This window comes from Dipodomys spectabilis, unplaced genomic scaffold (assembly GCF_019054845.1).
Source record: "Dipodomys spectabilis isolate Male_0828 unplaced genomic scaffold, ASM1905484v1 ptg000365l, whole genome shotgun sequence".
NCBI lineage: Eukaryota > Metazoa > Chordata > Mammalia > Rodentia > Heteromyidae > Dipodomys > Dipodomys spectabilis.
In genome coordinates, this window is record NW_024871042.1 from 11,034,589 (window position 1) to 11,061,665 (window position 27,077).

Sequence of the window (27,077 nt, forward strand, 5' to 3'; positions counted from 1 at the left end):
AAACTTCTCTGAAGAGGAAAGAAGGATGGCCAAGACACAGGAATTAATGCTCAACCTCTCTAGCCATAAAAGAAATGCAAATCAAAACAACATTGAGATACCACCTCACCCTAGTTAGAATGGCTATAATCAAGAACTCTAATAACAACAGATGCTGGAGGGGATGTGGACAGAAGGGAACCTTACTGCATTGTTGTTGGGAGTGTAAACTTGCTCAGCCACTTTGGAAAGTAGTATGGAGGCTCCTCAAAAGACTCCACATAGAGCTCCCCTATCACCCAGCAATCCCACTTTGGGACATTAACCCAAATAATCCCAAAGAAGACCATACTAAAGCTACCAGCACAACTATGTTTATTGCAGATCTTACATTTTCTAAGTGAATCATAGGTAATGACTTTTTATTCAGGAAAATGGATCATCAGCTCAGCATAATGTAACAGTATGGATCAGTTCACCCAGAAACTCTTTGTGGTTCAGCTTACACTGCACCAGCAGTAGCAATTCAAGCTAACTCTTGTATTCAGAGTAATTTTTCAGGTAGACAAAGAGCTAAAATAATGGAACCCTTTCCATTTACCTTCCTTCCTCTTTTCCCCAATAAGCTGGCTATATTTGATGTGCAAAACAAAACCAAAACAGTCTCTCCTATACGAGGTTTCCTTCTGTCATTATTCTCTTTTGGCTGAGCAATCTTTTTGTTTTGAAAACAGCATATATTTTCCTTGAAATGCTTGGATTCATGATCTTAGGTCATACACTCATAATAATTTTTGTTGTATAAAAGAGTATAATGAAAGGCTATTTTGAAAGTCTATTTGTAATTTTTTGATTTTTTTTCTTTTTTAAATAAGTTTTTTATTGTGAAAATACTGTCCAGAGGGGTTACAGTTACATGAGCAACGTAATGAGTACATTTCTTATAAACATTTTTTATATTTAACTTTTTTCCTCAGATCCCAGATCTTATATTGTGATCTTTAATCTATTTGGTCTTGGTACTTGTAACATGTAAGAGATAGTAGTATAGTTTGTATTTTCTGAGTGAAGGCAATATATTTTCCCAGCACCATTTGAAGAAGAGGCCATCTCATCTTCCCACAATCAGAATGACATTCATCAATTAGAACAACAACAACAGAATGCTAGTAAGGATGTAAGAGGAAATGGACAAACAATGTTGATGGAAATGTCGAACAGTGTAACCACTGTGGAAATCAATACAGAGCTTCTCATGACCAATGATCCCACCATACCACCCCTGGGCATAGATGCAAAAAGTACAACGCAGCCTATGAGACACATAACTGCATACTCATACTTACTGCAGCTCTGTTCCAATGGCAAAACTGTGGAATAAGCTATGGTGCCCCACAACTGGCAAATGGATAAAGAGAATGTGGTATTCAGGGAGAATATTCTGTAATAAAGAAAAATGAACTGCTATTTATAGGAACATGGGTGAAACTAGATGCTATCATGATGTTTTGTTGGCTCAAAAAGCCGAATATCAAATGTTTTCAGGTTTTCTTTCATTTGTGAAACCTAAACCTAACTGATAATGTTGGCAATGATGATGATGATGATGATGATATCAATGACATGAGTATAAATGAGCAATTGTCTGAAATCAATGGAAAGTGAATAAAGGAAAGTAAGCTGAAGAATGAAGAGGGGTTAATATATGTTTTATATTTATATATGAAGTCAACATAATAAAACCCACCTTAAATATGTATTTGTAGAACTATCACAAGGAATCTCTCATTTATGTATTCAAATATAAATAAAATATCTTTTGTTTAAGTTAAAGAAAAAAAACTTGCAACAGGCCAATCATCTGCTTCAAAACAGTCTGCCTTCTTTGCAAATGCCAGGTCAAGAACTCCTGTTCTGGGCTTCGATATTGTCTTATGCAAAATCTGAGCATGCTTGTTTGTCACCACGCTTTGTCGCCACTGCACTTGTGTGGACAGGTTATCAGGTATCCCCAAGGACAGAGAGACTGTGCTTTATTCTGTATCTATCTGCCTGCTGCCCACTTACAGAAGATGCTCAACATAAAATAATGCATGCTTCCCTAAATAGTGATAAAAAATATTTGCCTTATAAGCATAACTGACCATCTCTACCAGATGGTATGAATAAGTATTAGGAATGTTTGAAGGAACTCTCATGTCTGCTTTTTATTTTTCACCCTGAGTATTGAATTTATGATTATTGGTCATTGCATCTCAAAATACTTTATAGAATTAAACTGAAATACATTCGACTACTAGTCATAATACATATTCACAAAACAATGGAATTGATTTGATAATATCCTATTGCAAGCTCAAATTTGGATGGAAAAGGAAAGGTGAAGCTACCTGAAATAGTGTGAGAAAAGAGAGTTGAGATTGTTGCTGAATAAATTTCAAAGCAACCAATGAGTGAGTTTTATGTGTCTACAATGGGAATATATAGGGATACTTTAGAGAGCACAAGAAAAGAAAGAATGAGAAACGATTCTGTTAAATCTGAGGAGTCAGGGAAGATAGGGAAAGCTGCATATGATCTGAACACAGGTGATAGCTAAGAATAAGAAAACCGTGAGCTCTTTGGAAAGCAAATCCTTGAAGAGAAAAATGAAAGGGCCCTCAGGAATACATGGTTAGGTAGACTAGTAGCAAAGGAAGCCAGCAAAGACACGGTGTTTTTATTTGTTGGCAAAAGCTCCAGAGACAAGTCAGCTCTTTATTGAGTTTGAACATGAGGAGAACTACCCAAGAATGTAAGGCTTTCATCACATTGGTTTCATCTGTCACTTTATTTACTTTCTCTTGAGAATTTAAATGAAGAGAGATCTGAACGAAATTGAGATTTCTTATTTTGTAATGCTAACTCCAAAGCATCTAAATAGTTTTTTGAAAAATCATCTCATCTGTCAAAGATTTATCATATTCAAAAATATGCCCATGTCTTGTTTGAAGTCTCTTCTGCTGTATTCGGTATTCCTTAGATTTGATTTTGAAATCATTATCACCTACATTTGACCTTCAAATAGAGAAAAATATTATTACTAATATAGGCTACGAGATTTCTATATGGTAAAATGCAGTGCCAAAGTTCTTATATACGTGGTATCATGTAACATCTGAACCTTATAAAGGAGGACTTTTTAATAAGTAACTGTATGTGGAGTGTCCATTATGAGCAGCACTCTTCCAGAATATCCAGTGAACAGAATAAGTCCAAATGCCTGTCCCCATGAAACTTACATTTTTTATAGAAGGCAGCAGACAATGAAAAACAAATTGTGGTAATGTGATGTATAGAATATTGGAATATGAACAGGGTTTGTGATGTAATGTTTCATTTTATGTAGGAGGATCAGGGGCATCACTGAGAAGATGACAAAGAGGATATGTGTGGGCATCAAGTCAGAGAGGAGAATAAGGACAAAAGCTCTTACAATCAGGCTTGGAAAAGCAGCATGGAGGCTCCTGTGTGTGGAGAATGACCTTTGCCATCCAGAGATTGAGCTGGAGTTGGAGAGGAGGGGGAGAAGAGTCCTAGGCAAGAGAGACAACGGAAGAAGAAATCTGGAGACCTTTAGCAGAGTTTGTCCCTTCATTCTCAGTGAGTCAGGAAGGTTATAATAGGCTTTAAGTGGAGGCTGAGCCTGAACTGGAGTGAAATTTTAGCAAGATCAGCTCAGTAAACAAGAGTAGAAGAGGCAGATAGGAACTGCTGATGACCTAGGCCAAGATAGGAACAATGCAAGCTAGAAGATGCCATAATTTCCTTGAATAAAATGTTTGTAGTGAATAAAATGCTTTTAATGTGTGTGCTATTTTGAGGTATCCTTGCAGTATCCTATGCCATGATGTCAATGAGCAATGCCTTACCCTGGATGTAAGTAGATCATTATCTGCTGAATTCTCTTCTACCTTTTATATTGGATACTGAAATACAATTATTTCTATTGGATCTTGGACACAGACAAGCTTTAGATTTCAAACAAAACCTCACTTTAATAAACAACTTAAAACACTCATTCTTTGAAAATGTTCAATTGTCAATTATCATTGCAAAGAAAAATGTATCATTATCACTAGCAATTTAATATAATTACTGACTTGGTCAAGGTAACATTTAACAGGCCATGGTGGGATGGGAGATGTATGTGGTATGGTGGTAGAGGGTTTACCTAGCATGCCTAAAGACCTTGCTTATTGAGGTTAATAGTTAAATACTATTGCCCTGGTAATTAATTCAGTTGGCATCAAAATAATCATGACTATACAGGCACTAAATTTATTAGACAATCCCTAAAAATATACTGGCCAGAAAGATGATTGACATAGGTATCTATATCTTTTTAGGTTAAATTCCAAAGAAGATATCCAAGTTCAATAATAATAGTCTCAATTGATAGCCACTATATAGAGGTTCTCATAGTCATCAAAACATGTTGATATTAAAAAAACATTTTTACTATTAAGTAGTTATACAAAAGCGTTTAATTCCAGAAGGCAGGTTATGAGTATAATGCATCTTTACCAATGTCACCTCTTCCATTGTTCTCTTCCATATTTCTCTATCCCATTCCTGCCCTCAAATCATGGAGCTCAACTTTTTCAGGTTGTACATTGAATATAATGACTGCATTTGCTCACTCTCTCTCCTTCCATTTGTGAGTTTCCTTCCTCCTCTATCTTCCCACTCCCCTCCCCCTCCCTGGCTCAAAACATGTTTTAGAATTCTGGTATTAATATTGTTAAACAGTTCATTTGTCGTTCAAAGACGTTACACCATTGGACTCCTTCCCGAAGTATATTAGTCAGTTTGTTTTATGTGTGTGTGTGTGTGTGTGTGTGTGTGTGTGTGTGTGTGTGTGTGTGCATATAACCCTGTAAATGTTATCAAATGTTTGCATTTCAGATCTAACTTCCACATGCACCATTAGTCTCTCTGAGCCTGATTTAACTACACTTAACATTTCTTTCTAAGTCCATCTATTTCCCTGAAAGTGACTCATAGATGAGTAAAATTCCATTTTATATATGTTCCACATTCTCTCAATCCACTCATTCCTTGTAGGGTACCTGGGCCATTTCCATTTCTTAGTTATTGTGAATAATGAAACAATGAACATAGATGCAAAAGAGTGTTTATTGTATCCTGACTTACAATACTCTGGGTGGAAGCCCTGGTGATTTCATTGAATTACAAAGTTTTGAGGAATCTCCAAACTATCTTCCAAACAAGTGCAACCTGCACTCATTTGTATTCCCACCAGCAGTGTAATAGGGTTTATTTTCCCTCCTTGTATTTCTGCCAGTATGTGTTGCTTGTTTTTGATGGTCAGTCTTACTGGGGAGAGATGGAATCTCAATATTCTTTGGATTTGCATTTCCTTTATGGACAGGGGTGTTGAGCATCTCCTCACTTGTTTATTGGAACATTCTTGCTTCTCTTTCTTAAAAGTTTATATTTTGATTCTTTGCCCATTATTGATTGAATTATTGATTTTTTGAGAGGAGCTCAAAAACAGCTCCTTATATATTCTGAATACTAGGCCCTAGTATTCAGATATATAGGTGGTAAAGATCTTTTCCCATTCAGTAGGCTGCCTTTAAACTTAATAACTATGTCCTTAGCTGTGCAGAAACCTTTTAGTTTGATGTAATCTTATTTGTTGGTTCTTTCTCTAATTCCCTGAACCCTAAAACTCTACTCAGAAAGTGCCTGTTTATGCCAATAAATTCTAAAGTTTCTCCTACCCCTTCCTGCATATGTTTCAAGGTTTCAGGTTTGACATTGAGGTTTTTAATCCATTTTGAGTTAGTGTGAGTTTGAGAAATTCAATTTCAATCTTCTGCATGTGGACATCCAGTTTTCCCAACACTATCTTTTGAAAAGGTTTTTTTTTTTTTTGCAACACATATGTTTGGTTCTCTGTTAAATATCAGATGCCTGTAAATATATGGGTTTGTTTCTGGGTCTTCCATTCTACTATTTTGGTTTTCTGGTCTGCTTTTGTGCCTGTACCAAGCTGTTTTTGTTATTATAACTCTATAGTAAAGTTTGAAGGCATGGATTTTGATATGTCCAATATTTCTCTTTTTCTTTTAACCTCGATTTGATTTGGCTATCCATGGCCTTTTGTGGTTCCATATGAATAGATTGTTTTTTCTAGTTTGATGAAGAATGAAATGAGGATTTTGACAGATATTGCACTGAGTTTGTAGATCACCTTTGGAAGTATCACCATTTCACAATATTAGTTGTTCTACTGGTCCATGAACATAGGACATCTTTCTACATACTAATGTCTTCTTCCATTTCTTTCTTTGAAGTCTTATCCTTTCTTAGAGGTCTTTTACTCCCTTGGTGAGGTTTATTCCTAGGTCTTTTTGTTGTTTTTTAGTTACTTCTTTTTGTCAGTCATGGGGCTTGAACTAAGTGATGTCCCTGAGTTTTTTTGCTCAAGTCCACTGCTCTACCACTTTGAGGTACAGGTCCACTTCTAGTTTTCTGATGGTTAATTGGAGATCAGAGTCTCATGGATTTTCCTGTTCAGGATGGCTTAAACCATAATCCTTAATGTTAGCCTCCAGAGTAGCTAGGATTACAGGTGTGAGCCACCAGTGTCCAGCTTTTTTTTTTTTTTACTATTAAGAATCGAATTGTTTTTCTTCATTTCCCTCTCTGCCTGCTCATCATTTGTGTACAGTAAAGCTACTAGTTTTAATAGATTAACTTTGTAACCTGCTCCTTTGCCAAAGTTATTGATCAGCTCTAGGAGCTGAGTCTTTAAGGTCCTTTGGACATGTTTCCATATCATCTGCAGATAAGGATAGTTTGACTGCTTTCCCTATTTGAATCCCCTCTATTTCTTTGTCATTGTTGTGCTGGTTAGGAATTCTTGTATTAGACTGAAAAGGAGTCTAGAGAGGGGATATCCTTGTCTTGTTGCTGGTTTTAGAGGAAACAGATCTAGTTTTATATCAGCTAGTATGATACTGGCTGTAGGACTATCATAGCCTTTACCATGTTGAGGTATGTGCCTTTTATTTTTACCTTCTCCAGATTTTTACTGAAAAAGGATGTTGGATTTTGTCAAAAGATTCTTTTCTGCTTCTCTGGAGATGAACATGTGATTATCCATCTTGATACTGTTTTTTATCTCTCAGATTTTAATGTAATTTTATATTGATTTTTATCTCTCAGAAAGAGGTTGACATATTACTAAAATAATAATATAGAACAAAATATCTTCAATCTCAGAAGTTGAAAATGAAGTAACGATGGAGGCAGAACCTAGCAGTGTAGCTCTGACTCATGCTACAAGCATATCAATTAGCTGTGGACATAGTTTCCTACATATTTTCTCTCTTGAAGCCATGAGCTACCCAGGCCTCTTCTTGTCAAGACATGTGGGAAGCATGGCCAGCCTAAACAGATCACCCTAGAAGCTCCAGCAGGAGTAGGCTGCTGCTAGCTTCTACTTGAAAGCCTTCCCCCAAGAAAATCACTTGGAAACATGGTCACATAAAAGGAAAAGACACTTAATGTCAGTAACCTGACAGGCAACCTTGCCAGCAGAGTAGCAGCTGGGTGGGGCTATACATACGTTTTATAGGGCTGGGTTCATATAGAATGTGAGAGCAGGAAACTGTGTTGTGGAAGGAGTTAACATTTACATTTGTAGCTACACAAACAAGGAACAGGGAAATTGCATTTAGGGGAGGGGCTGCCATTTCAGATTGCAGCTATCTGTGTCACCTGTTTTCAGATAAAAGCCTGTGTCACCTGATTTCAGGAAAGGCAGGGGTTTTGTTTGTTTGGTTTGGTTTGGTTTGGTTTTTGCCAAAGGCCTAAGGTGGCAGACTGGGTAAGAAGATGGAGGAGGAAAGGCTAACTTGATTACTAAATTCTTCATCTTTTCTGAAGTGATTGCAAAATGCAGCCATTATTAAAATTAACGTTAGATAAAAATACAATGAAATAAACTATTAAGGCAGAAATAGTAAATATTAAACATTTATAATTTCTACTTATTTTTTATTTGTCTCTGTTTAAGGGAACAAGTTATTTCTGAGTTTGTGGGCACTAAGCAAGTAGTCTACTACTTGAGTTTCAAGTCTACAGTTTCTTTAGTGTCTAGAGGTTGTTATAGCAAGTATGTCTGTGTGGTCTAAATATAATATAATTTGCTATCATTGTGCATCTTTTATCTGCTCTGCTTTTACCAATTTCATTGGTAATTTGAAACTGGCCATGGTGAGAATACTAATACCATAGAAATGAACAAATATGACAAATCAAGACATGCCTTTTTGTATTGCTTCACAACTCTTTCTCTAATACAGTTGTTTAATCAATGGAGAGCTAGTTGTTAAACTTTTCCAGCAGAGTATTCATTTTGGGCTTTGTTTGCATCAAGTCTTCAAATATCTCAGCAATTAATGGTACTTCATAATAGAGATAAGATAGTAAATGATAGAGATAAAATAAAATGCACTTAGTGATAGAGACTGAAAATTATATGACAATGGAAATTACTATAGGAAAAGATGAGGAACTTAGTCTAACCAATAGATTAATTGATTAGCTAATTGAATTGATTAATAAACATTAATCAACTACAGTTAGGAAAAGATATAAAGGAATATCAGTTATCACTGGTTATATAGGGAAGTATATCTAACTTTTATTTTTCTCTGAAACAGCCATTCCATCTAGGAACCCATAGCTCACACTTGTAATTCTAGCTACTGATCAGAGTGAGTTCTGAGGGTTATGGTTCAAAGCCAGCTGAGTCAGACAATTCCTCCAGACTTTTATCTCCAGCAGAAAGTTGTGTATGGAGGTATGGCTTAAGTAGTAGAGCAGCCTTGATAATAATAAAAAAATCAAGAATGTGAGGCCCTAGTACCAGCACCCAAAATACAAACCATTCCTACCTCCACATCTCAAACAATTGAAACACAAAAAAGAAACAAAATTGAACTCAAAATGTTCTTAATCATTTGTATTTACAAAATGTTCACTAATTACATTTTTGATAAACCTAAATAAGACTGCTAGGATATGATTATAAAATTTTAAAACATATAAGACACAGGGAAATTTTATTTGTGTTTCAACCTATCATATTTTCATGATTCTTACAGGATATTCCATTGTTGGTATGCCCTAAGTGCAAGAAACTAAAGTGTAATTCAAAGAATATTAGCATGCTTTCTTTCATTACATGTAGATTTGTCACTTAATTGGAAATAGCATTCTCAGTTGTATTGATGATGCTTACTGAACATAGGGAAGAGGATATCTTCAAGATTGCAGGCAAAACCAAGGCAAACCATAATTTACATTTCAGAATACAAATGCCCCAGGGAAGCCTTCTTTCCTGCTGCCTAGAATGTTGACACTTCAGTAATACTCAACAAAATTGGGGGTTGGTCCCAGGAAACTCATCCTCATGGTTACCAATGACTGTAATTCCAGAAATCCGATCTGAGAAAACAATGGAAACAGGACATTTAAAGAGTCACAGCAACTCTGAAACCCCACGAGAATCAGAAAAGCTTCCCAAAGAGGGAAACAAAGATACTGACCCAGGGGATTTGTGGCTGCTTCATTCCTGATAACAGGTGTCTTTCTAGTCAAGTTTGTTTTGCTCGGTTGTCAGTCAAGGCTGAAGATGCAAAGATGGAAGGCATCAGTTAGAAAACTTCAATTCATCTTTAAACGAAACCTGTTCACTGGATTATGCATTATGATAAACCCTCCCACCTTTTAGAAAGCTATACCATTTGACACTAAAAGATGTTTTGTGTCAATTTTTAGCTCTTTTCTCTTCTTTTTTAATAAGTTTTTTTTATTGTGAAAATACTGTACAGAGGGGTTACAGTTACATGAGCAAGGTAATGAGTACATTTCTTATCAAGCATTGTTTTCTCCTTCTTTGTTTCCCCCCTTCCATCCCTTCCCTCCCATCTCCACAACTACCCTTGCCCCTCCACTCCCCGCCTAAATTGTAAAGTTCGTTTTTCAACATAGCATCTTGTACACCTCATTGTTGCAATGGGTCAACCTGTATCCCTGTTTAAACAATTTGTTTTTTCCCTTCCCCTCCCCAAATTATACCAACATTAAATACAGTGAAAACAGGAGTTATACCATCGGGGAGCGACATACAAAGCAACAAAAAAAAATCATGTGGTACCTTATAAATACGTTAGAATCAGTAGCAAGAAAGAAAAAACCACTTGTGTCCTTCCTTATCTCGGGGTCTGTTTCGCTTAACATCATCTTTTCTGATCTTTTCTGCTTGTCTCAGACATATACTTGTTATTAAAAATAAGGGAAATGGTGCCTTGCATGCATGAGGCCCTGGGTTTGATTCCTTAGCATCACATAAGCAGAAAAAACTGGAAGTGGCATGTGGCTCAAGTGGTCGAGCTAGGCTAGCTTTGAGCTGAAGAGCTGAGGCGTAGCACCCAGACCCAGAGTTCAAGACCCATGACCCACAAAAGAAAAGAACTAGATCTTTTCTTATTCACCCTTTCTCTCACTTTTTCCTAGCTTTAAAAGTTTCTAGATATTTTTAAAGTAATTATTTTGAATATAGAAAAGGAGCAGATAATTCTCATTTTGCAAGAGCGTAGAGGAAGAAGGAATTGTTTTAACTCAATGTATAGAATGATTTGCATTAAAACTACTGCTGTTAGTTTATTAATTTTTCTCTGTTAACTTCTGACTACTTCTTATAATGTGGGAGTCAATATCTTTAACTTTTAGTGTGTAACTACTTGGGATCTCTGCCTTTTACATCTACTTTTAGTTGATGCTATACCATGGATTGTATATGGTAGAGAGTGGTATTATGTTTTCAGTTCTTTGTAACTAGTGAAGTTTTCCTCTGCAGCTTTCTTTCACAGTATCTCATTCACATGTCATTTTGGAAACATGCTGATAGGGATTTATATTCTACATCTTTTAGCCTCGGGAACTTTTTCCTCCTTTGTTCCTATAGCATTTACTCTAAATCAATCACCTCATTCAAATTTTTTTTTCCATCTTTGTCTGATATAGATTTTCTTATCTGTGAATGTTTGTGTGTGTGTGTGTGTGTGTGTGTGTTTGTGTGTGTGTGTGTGTGTGTGTGTGTGTGTGTGTGTGTGTGTGTATGTCACTATTGGCGATTGAACTCACTCAGAGCCTGACCACTCTCTCCCTGAGATTTCTTATTCAAGGCTGGAGTTCCACCCCTTGAGCTAAATAACCATTTCTGGTGTTTCCTTACTTAATTGGAGATAAAAGTCCCAGACATTTTTGCCTGGGCTGGCTTTGAACAGTGATTTTTCAAATCTTAGCATCCTAAGTAGCTAGGATGACAGGTATGAGCCACTGGCGCCCGGCTTTTATCAGTCAGCTTTTACAAGAGAAATAACTATCAGCGCTATTGTTATTTTCTCAACATAAAAGACATGAGACTAGGAACCTGAATATTAAAGTGAAAATGCTTCTCATCGTATCCTTTGTCCTACTTACCTCTAATCTGTTTTGTTAAATGTTAATAGCATCACTCTTCTATTTAGCATTTCCTTGGTATAATGTATGTGTGTGCTTTATACTATAAAATCATGCATGAATAAATGATCCATTCTGAATATAAGATAAACAATTTTAATGTAAGAGAACATTAAAATTATACTAATGTAGTTTTATATTCTACATTGCAACTAAAATTTTAAAAATAGCAACATTTGATGTAATAATAAAGCATATATATACACATATATATGTATATATATATGTATATATATACATATCAAATGGATATTTGTTAACTCCAAATTTATCTGTTAAACCTATATCCCAGTGTGGGAGCCTCTGGGGGGTGGTTTATTCAAGAGGGTGAGCTTTTGTAGTTGCAATTAATGCCCTTATACATAAGATGCTACAAAGATCTTTTGACTTTTCCATAATAGAAGTTTTCTGTGGAAGAAGTTAATATTCTATGAAAAAGTAAGCCCTTGAAGCCATGAATGCTGCAGGTGGCTTGCTCTTGGATTTCAAAGTCTCCGGAACTCCCCTATTTCCATAAAGTTATTGGAAAGACTGAAGACCACCTGTAATGCCAATTTGGTTTGCAGCTTGTCCAAGGAAGACATGTCTCAACAGATTAAAAAAGAAGATAGGAGAAACCAAGTGTCTTTGATGAAGTCAGACAAGAGTAAAAAGGTAAAATGTATAGTAACTGTCTTCTCTTTTCAATATATTCATTTTGATATTTTAGAAAATGCTTCATTTGTTGTTTTTTAGCATTCTACAATTTGAATAATAGGCTAGTTGCTCTACCACTTGATCCATACTCCCTGTCTTTAAGTCATGTTTAATGTGTAATTACTGCTAAAATTTAACCATTTTGTGGAATTACTTTAAACTGGCTATTTTATAAATATATTATTCCTTTTATTTTTTCATTTTGACTTTATGAAATATTCATAGGTATGACCTACAGAAACAAATAGTGAGTGTAGTTCTTTAAATTTTTTTCTAGCATTGGAGATCAAACTGAGGGCATTACACATACTAAATAATTTCTCTATTACTGAACTAGAGCCATTGCCCTCAATATTTTAAAAAGAATAAAAAGGATCTAAGAAGAAAATGTTTGCAAACCTCTATTTTGGTGAAAGATCTTTTGTCAAATGTATATATTGGGAACATTCTGTTTCCTTTGGTTACAAAAGCTTTCAGAAATTATCTGGCTTGATATAGCAAGTCTGAATATGCTTTTCTGACTTGTCTTATATAGAAGCATTTGTGTACATGAGCTACAAATGTGTGTGTGTGTGTGTGTTTGTCAGTCGTGGGTCTTGAACCATAGGCCTGGGCATTGTCCCTCAGCTGTTCAGCTCAAGGCTAACGCTCTACCCCTTGAGCCACAGTGCCACTTCCTACAAATATTTTTCAACAGAAAATGAGGCAATTCACCAGTACAGTCATGAGGTTTTATTATATATTTCAAAATAATTTAAATTTTATTTAGCTATTTATTTCTATTTTTGGTGCTAGGGATAAGTACCCAGTGAGTCAGACATGCTAGCAAATTGCTTTTACATTTAGCTATACGACCACACTATGTAGAAATACTTTTGATCATTTTGTTACAGATATGAATATCATTTTTTTCTTTTTATGTTAATGTGGGTTTTTTGTTTCAGGAATTGAACACATATTAAGCACATGTTCTCACACTAAGCTATCCTAGCCCTACATTTTATTTTAAAATAAATAGCATTTTTGAAGAAAGTTGGCTGTATTGGAAAAGCTGGTGAATAGACAGGCTCTCTTTTTCTCTTATAATTACAGGCCACATTTTTATACTTTCTCTCATGTTTACTAATTCTTTATTCAATGCAGAGAATTATTTATGATATGTTTAAGGAATCATCTGATTATGTCATATTCCTTTAAGTCATTCTGAATTTTGTTCTTTTAAGTAGTTAGATTACCTGTGGGTATTTGTTATTGTTCTTGTCAGATTCAGTTTTCTTCTTTATTAAGGATTTTCTAGCTGGAGGTAGAAAGCCTGCTTAGCAATTGCAAGACCCTGAGTTCAAACCCCAAACTGCTTTTTTTAAAAACACTCCTATGTAGTAAATATTTATATTTCCAGATCTGTTCTCCTATGTCACTTTTCCTTCTGTACTTTGTGTTATCATTTTGAAACGCCTTGTGGGATTATTTCTCAAATTCATCTTAGCAGTTTTCTTTGGATGATCCAATTTTTCATTATTACCAAAGTGAACTATTTTTCTTTGTCACATCGGCTTGTTTTTGTAAGAATACATTCAAGTTTCTTAAACTTTTAAATGTAGGAATTTCACTTTTTGTTGCATTATTGTGTTTCTTCTGCTATCTGATTTACATACAGGTAGAATTTGATTAACTTTCCTTGCTGCCATAGTTTTACATTTGATAGTTTTCTACCTTCCTGTGAATATAGTTTATTCCAGGCCGAGGCTATTTGAAAATAGTCTAGAACCTACTTCTGGGCATGAATACACTCTCCCTTGGTTATCTGCTTTACTTTCTTCAGTTCTTATATCTACCACCCTGACTGATTGGAAATTGAATCAATTAAATTGAGTGGACCAATGATTTGCAAACTATCTGCTGAACTAAACATATTTAGTTCAACTTTCCTAGCTCTGTCAGCTCTACACTGTAGATATACATGGAGCCATGGCCTTTTCTTAGCAACCATCCTTCAGTGCACTGTTTATCTAGGCTTGTTCTTGGCTATTGTTTCCTCAATCCACTGTGTCCCATCAAAGTTCTATGTCTTCCAGAGTCATAGGCATTTGTACCCTGATATAAGGGGTGAGAGGCAGGAGATGCGTGTTCAGCCTTGTACTTTCACAATAAAATCAAGACGAAAAATGTATAACATAAGATATATGAATAACAAATAATGGTGAAGTAGGTGTTATCTAGTCAGAGTAGATATTTGCCTAATAAGCACCACAATACCCGCATCAGCTGTGTAATGTTAGCATCTACTTGGATTGGTTTCCTTCTCGTGTCACATTTGTGGTTAAATAATGTGAACATCAATTTACCCCTGCCAAATGCAAATTTAAGAGCCAAGAAACATGGCAACACAAAAACATCTGGTTAAAAATGAACACTCTGGGAGAAATTGGTGGGTAGTTTCCAATACCTTGTTTCTTTGCCTGTTTGCTAAAAAAAAAAGAGTCACAGAAGGATATACTTGTCCCTTTGGTTTTAAAAATAGATGTAGATAGGTATGATAGCAAAATCATGGTATTCCCTGATCTGTTACTTGAGCCTGACTTTTACCACCATTGAATCATAATAATGGATATAATCTTCTTCTAGTTATCTATCTGACATATCCTTATACCTGCATAGTTTCAAACTTCTTGAAAACTCTCTTAACCTACTATCTTCACTCGCTCACTCAGTTAAGATTCAGAGAGGATCAAAGAATTCAAACCTTGGCCCAGAATATATTGATCTTTCCTTTCAGCCTTTGTTCTTTGACACTATCTTCAAGGTCATATAAATATGCTACTGCCTTTTGGGAAAATGGGTGGAATCTGCTGGCCATTCTTATATCAATCTCCAGCCATCTACCAGGAGTAGAGATCTATGGATTTAAGAATAGAAATAAAGCCCACACACATGCACACGCTCAATCTCTCTCTCTCTCTCTCTCTCTCTCTCTCTCTCTCTCTCTCTCTCTCTCTCTCTCTCTCTTTCTCTCTCTTTCTCTCTCTCTCTCTCTCACACACACACACACACACACATACACACACAGGTGAGGGGTTAATGTCTTGGTGTATCAAAGTCTTAGAAAAGCCTGGATAGAGCATTTGTGTCCACAAGAATGAAAGCTTGAGGTCTTTTGGACACAGGAGGTGGTTAAAAGGGCCTTCAAATTGCAGGCTTGGAGATTTCCTCCAAATGCCTCATCCACAGCTGTCCTCCTAATGCACCTTTCAGAAACTCAGCTGTGGCCAGTAATGGTTTTTAAAAGGTTATATTCACCTGTAAAAATTTTACCCCTTTTCCTCTAAGCAACTGTCCTGAAAGCAAAACAAAATAAGTCTTTGAAGTAGAGAAAAATCAATCACCTAAGATGTAAAAAAAGAAAGATTTCAAATTTCAGGAATTAGAACCAACTTTAGACAGTGTTTTTCGGGACCAGCAATGTCTGAACAATTCTGGCAGCAGGTTGGTAGTACTTGGAGCTGAACACTGACAAGACATAGGCAGATGAGATAGAGTCAAAATACTAATCTCAGAGCTTTAACAATTGCTCATAATTGTGTTTCAACAAATCTCTTCAAGCCTTGGATATGAGCATGGTTGGCAGCACCAGCCCTTCTTGGGTCCTTAGACAGTTCATCCTGGTCTGGGTCCTGCCCAAAATGTCTTGAAGCAGAAAATAGAGAGTGGATTCCCCTCTCTTGTCAGTTTTAATGAGCATGCTCCTCTAGGATTCAGATATACATTTCAGCCCAAGAAACAACACCATTGGTGCTGGTTTTTCACACCCTGTAATCCTAGTTACTCAGGAGGCTATGAAGTTCAAAGCCAGCCCAGACAGGAAAATCCACGAAACTCTTATGTTCAATGAACCACCAAAATAAATAGACAAAAAAATCAAATAACATGAAACTGAATAGTGGTTGAAATGGTAGCCTTGAGCAAAAATCTCTGAGGGACAGCACCAGGCCCTAAATTCAAGCCATGGGACCAATGTACACAACACACACACACACACACACACACACACACACACACACACACACTGAAAAAGAAAAGGAAGCAAAAGAAAAGCCGCCATGAAGACTGCCTTTAATTTAGGAAGAATGGCCCCAATGGGCAGAGCCCTCCTTACATACACCATAGGTTATATCCATTTCCCTCTGTGCATTTCTCTTTGTGATTAAACAATAATCACATAAAACAGCAAGGACTTGGCAAAATTTACCAAGAACTAGGCAAGATGGCAAAACTTTTTTTTCTTTTTCTTTTTTTTTCAGTCTGTTCCCTTCATTTTCTTCACCCTTCAGTGTGTTCCCTTCATTTTCTTCACCACTTCAGAGTGGAAGTCATCCTTGAATCAGCACGATACATTGCACAGGTTGAAATCTCCGTTCCTCAGCTCACCTCTATATTTATTTAAAATTAGAATGCATCCTATGCCATACTGAATAAAACTGTGCCATTCCAACAATGGCAGAACTGAAACTGAGAGATGTTCAAATTATGTCCCAAGGAGACACAATCCTCTACTGCTTGATCTGGGAGCTAAACTTATATTTCCCTACCTGCACATGGCATGTTGCCTATTTCTGTCCCGCAAGTCTCCTAGGTGTTAGCCTCTTGTTTTGTCTAGAAGGTCTGTACTGCATTTCTTGTTGCCAGTGACAGGTATTCAGGACTTGAAAGCTATAGATGTTTCTGAGTTTGCTCAGTTCTATTTATAAATGAAACAAAGCCAAATGCTTTTGTTGCAGACAAAGATCATGGGGGAAAAAAGGTAAAACAGTTCTTATTCACTTGGCATTTCTTTCCCTCCTTTCATATTCCCTCTGTCTTACTTTTTCATCTGTACTTTAAAAATGCCCTTGGGAAATGGCACTGAAGATAAAGGAAAAGAGAGAAAGATGGGCTTTATCCTGGCCTGCTTTGCAGGTCAAATATAAAACAAAAGGGGGAAGTAGTGCATACACAATAGAATAGCACATTTTCCTACTTTCATCATAATAACAGAAGTATCAAAATTAATATTTTAATGTTAAACTAAGAAGCAAAAGAAGGATTGACAGGTTACTTTTCTATGAAACAGCAGCCGTGGAGTTTGTCTTATGGCTGCAGCAGGAAGGATTTGAGTATGATGAAGTCAGGAATCGAGCCTAGACTACTGGCTATATCTCTCCAGGAGAATTTATGACAACTTAAAATGTTCTCTGCTCTGCTTTTACTCAAGATTCCTTCCTTCTTGTGCTGTCTTAGGTCTTTTGGATTTTGCAGTCTCTTGCAGAATAAAGGTTTCACAGAATATGATTTAACTGATGACAAACCTGAATTCAAATCATCCCATCTCTATTAATTTTGACTGCTATAATTTGGGGCAAATGAGCCCATCTTTGATAGTCTTTGGCTTTAATTGCAACATTAATTTATTTAGGTGATCAATTTTCCACAAAATAATTGAATACATGATTTGTGGGGCTCAGAGCTAAATGAAGACATATACTTTCTTCATTGAACAATTACTGAGAATTTAAAAAAATGACAACAGCAGAGAATCAAACAGGACCTTTCATAGTGCAGAACCTCCCTCTCTGGGGTGGGGGGAAGGGTACTCAGGTCAAATAACCATTACTTAACACCAACATGGCAATCCATCTTTGAGGACCCGTGGATAATATGGCTCAGGAAGACCCAGATGATAGAACAAACACAACGTGATGTTGTGAGACGCTGCTAAGATCCTGGAAGATCTCATAATGCTCAATCCAGACCTACTGTGAGCCAGTTAAGCAACAGTTTGCAACACCCACTCTACCTGGGTATATTCAAATTGATCTACAATCATTCAGTATAATAGTTCCAACTAGTTCCCTGAAGTTTATCACAAAGCTTAAATGAATTCACAAATGCAAAATACAGGCCCATTAAAAAAAAATCAGTATTTCCCAGCAATCGCTGGGACTGATCCTTGGTTTGCATCTCATACCTAGTGAAACTCTATTGTTGGAATACGGGCACCGACGTTTTTATCAAGTATTCCAAGAAATCCTTATGACGTTGAAGCTTCTAAATGACAATAGGTCCGATACTAGTGTCTCTAGCCTTAATCTAGCTACTGAGAGCTTGAGGAGCTCAGTTCAAAGTTAGCCTTGAGAGAAAAGTCCTCCAGTCGACATCTTCAATTAGCTTGCAAAAAATGAGTTGGAGATATGACTAAAGTGGTAGAGCCAGTGGCTGCCTACAACCTGGGATAGCACAACTGGATACCAGAGAAATGAGGAGAGAGAGAAAGAGATACAGAGAGAGAGAAAGAGAGAGAGAGAAAGAGACAGAGACAGAGAGACAGAGAAAGATACACACAGAGACAGAGGCAGAGACGGAGAAGAGAGACAGAGAGAGACAGAGAGAAGAGAGACAGAGAGAGACACAGAGAGAGAAAACAGAGAGAGAAAGTGGGGGAGACCAGGGGGTCCAAGGCTTACTCTTAGCATGCTTCCTTATTAGGGAAACTCATTAGGGAGTTCCTATGAGCAAGCTTACTTATTAGGGAATGTACAGGGAAGGTTACCGTGGGTACATACAGAAAGCAAGGCATCCATACTGTTATTACAATCATAGAGACAAAACTGAGTTTGTTAGAATAACTGGCTCCTTTATTGTTTTGAGAATGAAGACTGCCACCTACACATACTTCAAACATGAATTCTATCTTATCTAGCTTTTAGGGTCCAGATATGTGCAACCAAGCTGAACAAGTGATCAGCTGCTGATCTCAAGCTCCAGGAATGACCACCAAAAACACTCCGTAATCAATACTTTTCAATTTCTTTTTCTACCGTCATCATTAAGGAATTCTATGAAATGATTACAATTCTCTATGTTAGGTTATAAGTACAGTACTTCTTGATAAATGTTATTCTTTCTTATGTTCTCACACATATTGAATATAATGACTACATTTGCTCACCTTTCCTCTTTCCATTCCTGCATCCTTTCATTGCTCTTTCTGCAAAGAGGGGTTCACTTTCTGGAATTCATGTTGATTAACAATACATTAATTGTTCAGAGGAGTTGCACCTTTGAAATCTTCCCTGAGTATAGCATCTTTTAGTCAGGTTTGTGTTCCTTTGCCTGAGCTCTATATGCAGTATCATTTTAGCTGTGTTTTACCTCTAGCTTCCACATGAAAGAAAATGTGCCTTTTGTCTCCCTGAGCCTGGCTTGTTTGGTTTAACCATCTCACTGCAAATGGCATACTGTTGTTTCTAATGGATGTGTAAAATTCCATTGCATATATGTATCACATTCTCTTGATCCACTCATCTGTTGTAGAGCATTTGGGCTGGCTCTATAACTTGACTCTTGTGAATAGTGCAGCACTGAACATGGATGTGCAAGTGTTATTCTTGTATCCTGTCAATCCTGTATCCTGTATCCTGCATCACTCCGGGTAGATGCCCAGGAGTGGTATGATAATCTTAATATATCAGTTGTGCTTGACAAAAATCTAACTGTTACCCAAAGGTATGAATTTTATGAGTTTTTTTCTTTATAACCACTTTAAATGCCAAAACAACTCATAATAACAGAAGATATGGCTCATCAAACATTTTTTATGTAAAGCATTTAGTGGAGATTTCCTTCATTTTCAGAATACCTGATGAAGTAGGGATTATTCTTCATTTTATAGGGAAAAATACTAATACACACAAATGTTAAGGGTTTTTAGCCTCGAACTATCAGCTCTATGACAGAAGCCTGGCTCTCTATGGACCAGTGTCTATTGTGATATTGCACATCTGTACAATCAGGTAAAAAATTATTGCAAATTGGATAAATTGTCCCCTTGTATTTATTTAATTTTATCACCTAATTTCTTTGATCTTAACAAAAAATTGTGTTTAGAGAAAAAAGTCCTCTGAAATGCTAACGTAATAAAGAGATCACTTGCTTTGTGGGAGTCACTCTAAGGAGAATGTTCTTAAGAAGCCTGTGTTCTCCTATCTAAGGTTAAGCCCAGGCTTTCTAATGAGTCCTATGTAATTAGTTGTATATTAATCTTGTTTTTTTCTGATTAATAAATATGGCCCAAAATATTCCAAAGTTGACAATACAAAAGATGAAGTAAGGGATGGGCATGCGGCTTAGTGGTAGAGTGCTGGCCTCGCATGCACAGAGCCCTGGGTTTAATGCCTCAGTACAACATACACGGAAAAAGCTGGAAGTGGTGCTGTGGCACAAATGGTAGAATGCTAACCTTGAACAAAAGAAGCTCAGGGACAGTTCCCAGGCCCTGAGTTCAAGCCCCAGGACTGGCAAAAAGAAAAGATGAAGAAAAACACAACAAAGACTGAGGAGGCTCAGTTCTGTAATCATAGCTTCTTAGGATCTGAGGACCATGGTTCAAAGCCAGTTGGTCAGGAAGGACTGTGAGACTCTTATCTCCAATTAATTACCAAAACATCAGAAATGCAGCTGTGGTTCAATTTGTAAAATGGTAGAGTTGAGCAAAGGGACAGCATCCAGATCCTAAGTTTAAGTCCCAGTACTGGCGTGCGCGCGCGCGCGCACACACACACACACACACACACACACACACACACACAGAACATATATAGATATAGATATATAACATGTATATAATATATATTATGACTACATGAAAGAGGTATAGAGCTACAGGAGGTTGGGGCTGGGAAGGTGGCTCAGAGGTAGGGTGCTTGCCTGTCATGCATGAGGCCCTGAGTTCAATTCCACAGCACCACATAAACAGCAAAAAACAGAATTGGTGCTGTGGCTCAAGTGGTAGAGTACTAGCCTTGAACTGACGAGCTGAGGGACAGCATCCAGGCCCAGCGTTCAGGCCCCATGACTGGCTCTCTCTCTATCTCTCTATCTCTCTCTCTGTCTCTCTCTCTGTCTCTCTCTATATGTATATATATAGTATATATACATATATATAGATATACATATATAGCTATATATATATGTATATATATAGCTACAAGAGGCAGCTAGGAGCTAAGTACCAGAGGAAGCTGATTAGATGGCTCTGATTTTTCTTTTCCTGAATAAACTATAAGAAGAGCAGTGAACAATGTAATTTTCAATCTTTATTTTAAAATTATCTTTAAGTAGTTGTACAAAGGAGTTTCCATTTAACAAAACAGTTTATGAATACAATGCATCTTGATCAATGTCTCCCCTTTCAACATTCTTACCCATCCCTCCTCTACCCACCCCTCCCCTCGCTCTTCTCAACATTGTAGGACATACATTATATTATTGACTGCATTCTTCCTTTCTTCTCTTAGATATGTGAAGCACAAAGAAAGAAGAAGAAAGGAACTATGTATATCTTAGGCTTCTTTTAATCCAGTCTACTTTTTATTCTTGGAAATATGGAAACTACATAATGAAATGAGCCACATGCCACAATTCTACACTAATCCCTGCTTTACATTTTCAAAATTGTGTAATTATGCTTCATCATTATTAGGCCTCTCAAAGTTTGCTAGACATAATCAAGGAGCTATAAGCACATAGTGAGATTTAAAAATAAAATCAGCCAAGTTTCAAGCAAATATGTGTTCCTACTATTTAATATAAATATGAAGTTCCATCATTGGCCTAGGTGAAATTTACTTCTAGCCTTTCTTAATTAAAGAAAAACTGAGAGTGCTATTTTCTTATGATTTTCCTCTTCTGCAACAAGACTGTCTAGTTAGTGGTGTGCTGGTTGATATATAGCAAGCTCATCATGAAGAAAAACTCCCACATGGCTAAGTTATAGTTATCACATGAAGTTAAGAACACAGGAGATGGGAGAAGATGCAAAGGAGCAACTCTTGCAAACTATTATCAGCCAAATTCTGCACTTTTGTCTGGCTTACTTATCTGCTCTTTGGCAATACCACAGTGTCTTCTTTACAATGACTGGTGGTGAGGTAGGGTCAATCTTGTCTGTGTTCTTAGGCCATGGGACAAAAGGAGGGGTTTTGCTTTTTTCTTTTCCAGTATTGATTGCACAGAAACTCTATATGGAAAGTCTGTTCTGATCCTAGAATCTGGCCCTTACTTCTTACTTCCAAGTTTGTTGGATTAGGAGAACGTTAGGTAATGACAGGGCTATTGCAGTAAATGCTTAGATACTTGCTTCAGTAGACATTTGGATGTGTATCGTATGCTGTCAAATATTACTTTAAATGCAGAATATATTAAATATAAATTTTCTTATGTTTCTGTACACAAGCACGTAACTCTTAATTGAGTTGAAGCCCTGTTAAGGAACACAAAACAGGTAGCTCAATACTGCATATTCTCATTAGTGCTTTGCATAACTGAGGATAAATTCTATTTCCTAATTGAAAAAATATTCAGTGTCACCTTCACATTGCTGAGGCAAGCAGATATCCTAAAAAGTCATCATTGGCATCTAGATACCAGTATTCACATTGTAAAGCCTCCTGTTAATAACAAGAGTTGAGAAAAGGATGGAAAAATGTCACCTTTCATTCTGTCTGTACATTTGTGTAAGAGTATAAGAATGTCTCTCCAATATCTTGTGAGAATCTTATGAGAATGTTGTTCTGGATGAAAAGTGTAATTCAATGTGATTTTCTTTCACTAAAGCTCAGAGCATGATCCACAGAGAGATACATACTTTTCTACCCCATGAGCATTTGCATGTTTAAATTATCATGGGCAAATGCTTTGATTGTAGACAGAATGCATTCAGAAGCAAAGTGGCTAGTGGCAGCCACAGTCCACCTCACCCTCCTTCCCTTAGTCGAAGAGGCCCTGTCATTCTGTCTTTTCTTTTGAAGTCCTGTGGAAAGTCACATTAGGGGGGAATACTTCAATTTCAGGTTCCATTTAGGCCACTTTATTAACTTTCTCTTAAAAGCTTTTCCTTTTTATTTTCTTTTTATCCATTTGAACATTTTTCTTGTAAAATATCTGTCTGGAAGAAAGAAAAATTCTTTTAGGATACTTTAACTGAAACATAGAAATAGTTTTAAAGTTACAAGCCTTGGTAAGGGAGTAAAGGTTTTCCGACTCAATTTTTTTTTACTCCTACCTTTTATTTCATATAGTTTTGATTCAAATAATGGTTTCATGTAAACAGTAGACTCATTTATTCTATTGATCCTCTTTGAGAGACAGGGAGGAGATCTTTTTGTGTACATTTAGTATATTACTTAAAAGAAATTGAATCCCTGAAAAATGCAATCCTATGATGATTATACATTTTCAGGAGTAAAAAAGACAATAAAGGTGTTTATCTGCCCCACATTTTTGGTTGTTCTCTGTACACTATTTGTAAAGAAATCTTTTGGTACCTGTAAGAACATGATAATAACTTAAATTTTGAGTAATCAAAAAGCAAGGAGAAGGAAAATTTGAATGTTACCTATTTAGAACATTTCCCACAAATACAAAATGTGGTATTTCATGCTAATATAACCTTATTCCTTTGGCTGTTTAAGACCTACGTGGAAGATTTGTAGCCATTTGTGGATATTTAGGCTCTTGAACATTAGTCATTAATACCAAGTAAGAACACATTAAGGAGAAACCTCTAACATTGATAGCATGGTCATGCACTGGAGACGGCATAACCAAAGCCACAGTTGTTCAAATCTTGATCGGGAAAATAATAAAGATGTCTAAGGATCTTCTTGAAGGCACAGCCTATTATCAAAATGCATAGACATCAGAGAACTCTGCTTATTGGGATCCTGCAATATTTATGCAGTTGGGACTAGACAGTTGTAGGAAGTGACTGGAAAGGGAGGTCAAGTCATATGTAGCTTGAGTTGTCCTGATGACCTTTAAGGAATAATGGAGGTATTTAAGTAAAGAAAAGCTGACATTGTTGAAGCTTTAGGAAGTGTATTGCATCTAGGAAAATTAATAATATGGGAAAGACATTCATTGCAGGCAAGAGGAAGCTCATGACCAGAGCTTGACAACTGGAGGAACTGATTGTAGCTGAAGGAAAAGCTATCAAGTGAGCCAGCTATCTGTTATGGTGGAAACCAGTACCATGTGCTTGCCTAAATTAAATAAAAATAAAAATATGTTTTCTTGGAATACTAGCCACATTTATGGTGCTCAAGAGTAAAATTTTCTAGTTGGCTCCATGTCAAATAATATAGAATGATTTTGTTTTTAATTTATTATTGAAGACATTTCATCAGATGTCTCCAGCTGGATTTTCACCAAGCACTAAGCTCATGTGTATAGGAGTTTGATTGGAACTTGAATGGAAAGTAAAATAGAGCCTGTGAACTTCTGATCCGATCCACAGTTCCAACCTCGGCACAATATCTTATCTCTTTCAAACATCCTATTTATTTGAAACTACTGTGTACATAGTCACAGCCACACAAATCCATTGGTATTTTCAGTTTTCACATAGCTATAGAGAATCATAGACTACACATACATATAGAATCCATCCAAACATAGAAATGTCATGGTTTCCTTAGACCCTGATTATAAATCAAAAGGAATATGCTTCCAGGGGAGCAAAACCAGTGGGTGTTCGCCAGCAGCAAACAACAAACAACAACAACAGCAGCAAACTATTATAAGTGAAATAGTCAGGCTCACATAGAAAAATGGCTCGTGTATTCTCTTATATATAGAAGTTTGATCTAAATTATAAACATATATAAAAACATATACAAGGTCAAGCGCATATGACAAATAAATTGACCAACGTATGATATAGTCTTGGGAGAATTCAAATGGTGTAGATACTCCAAGCCTCTAATAAAGTTTAATAAAATAAATATCAAGAAGTTGAACCATGTTTTTGTCAGTGGGCAGCCATTAAGGTGAGGGAGATCAGACAAATAGAGAGCAGAAAGTTAAGTAAATAAAATCAATATATTCAATGTAGCTATGTGATAATGGCATCAGGTAACTTGATAGGATGTGTTGGGAGCAATGGGAAAGAATGATGGAAGGGTTGACATCCATCAAGACACATTGTATTCATAAACTGGCATGTTAAACTGAAGCTCCTTTGTAGAATTCCCTAAACACAATTTAAAAAAACCAATGGGTAATCAATGGAAACATTTTCTATTTTTTTTCCTCCTCACAATTAAGAATTTGGGCCAAAAGACTATAAGGTATCATTAGATCTGCATTTCCAAATTACAAATTTATAACAAATGTATTTAAATTTACCTCTGCCCTTGTTTTCCATGTACTGTGGGATCCAACAGTTAGGAATGGCTTAGAATTTCATTATTCTTTGTGTCTACTCTTTCCAGCCAGATTATGTGAATTTGATTACCCTGATTTGTGGATTCTTGAAAATTTTTCTTTTTTTCAATAAAATGATACACAAGGCAAAAAGTTTGGGTAATCTATTGTACATATTTCTTGTTCCCTCTTTCTACACCTGAGGATTACTGCCTAAGCCATTCCACATTCCATGATTATAATAGATTTCAATGTTATGAACAATAATAATGAATAAGAGTTATGAACTTAACCTTATCATGTACATCTAAGGTAAGAAGAGAATAGTCTTATTCCCCTTGACACCCATGTGTCATTTACTATCGAATACAGATAATATAAACAAAAACTATCAGAAAGTGTATAGAAATTAGTGAGATGCTCTCTATGAATGCTCGGGGTTCATTACTTTTCAAGAATGAGTAGTTAGTAGGTGATGGGCGAGAAGGAGAAATCTAGTGATGGATTATGAAGACCTTGCTTGCTTGGCTAACCAAGAACTCTAGATTTTATTCTAGAATTGTGTCCATGAACTTTATCAGCAGTTTCCGTCAGTGGCTCTATAGGTCTCAGAGGTCTCTGGCTAGCATAGGTTGTCAGGATGAATTTTAAAATAATAAAACCATGGCTCAGTGGTAGAGTGCTTGCTTTGCATGCATGAGGCCCTGGGTTCGATTCTTCAGCACCACATAAGCAGAAAAAAAAAAGCCAGAAGTGGTGCTATGGCTCAAGTGGTAGCGTGCTAGCCTTGAGCTGAAGAGCTGAGGGACAGCGTCCAGACCCAGAGTTCAGGCCCCACAACAGGACCCAAAAAAAATTTTTAAAAATAAAATAATAAACCTTCACACAAACAATAATGGTAAAAATCAGCACCTATGCTGGGCACCGGTGGCTCACGCCTGTAATCCTAGCTATTGAGGAGGCTGAGGACTGAGGATCACAGTTCAAAGCCAACCTGGGCAGAAAAGGCTGTGAGACCCTTATCTCCCACTAACCACTAGAAAACCAGAAGTGGTGTTGTGGCTCAAGCGGTAGAGTGCTAACCTTGAGCTGAAAAGCTGAGGGACAGTGCCTAGGCCCAGAGTTCAAGCCCCAGGACTGACAAAAAAAAAAAATCAGCACCTACATCAACCCATTTGCTTCGATAAAGCATAGTCTAGATTATTCCAATTAATGCAGTCCACTATTCATGAAGTCCACAGCTTGAAACAACAATGTAAAAATGAAGGGCAAAGAAGACATATACCACCACTAACATGTAGGCATTGAAACCTGAGTAAAACGGAATTTTTTTTTAATCATTCCTACTTGTGAAGTAAGGGAAAGACTAGGTCTAAGTAAGTCACTTTGTTCTCACAGCCCTGCAGGTGCCTAGCCAGGTGATGGGGGCTTGTCACCCATCTTCAAAGGCCTTGAGGTCAGACAAGCCATCCTTTGAATTGCAGGTAAGCCATGTTGTTTAGAACCAGAGAGGATAGGTAAATGTATCCTATTGTTTAGCTCCAGGGAAGTCTCATCTC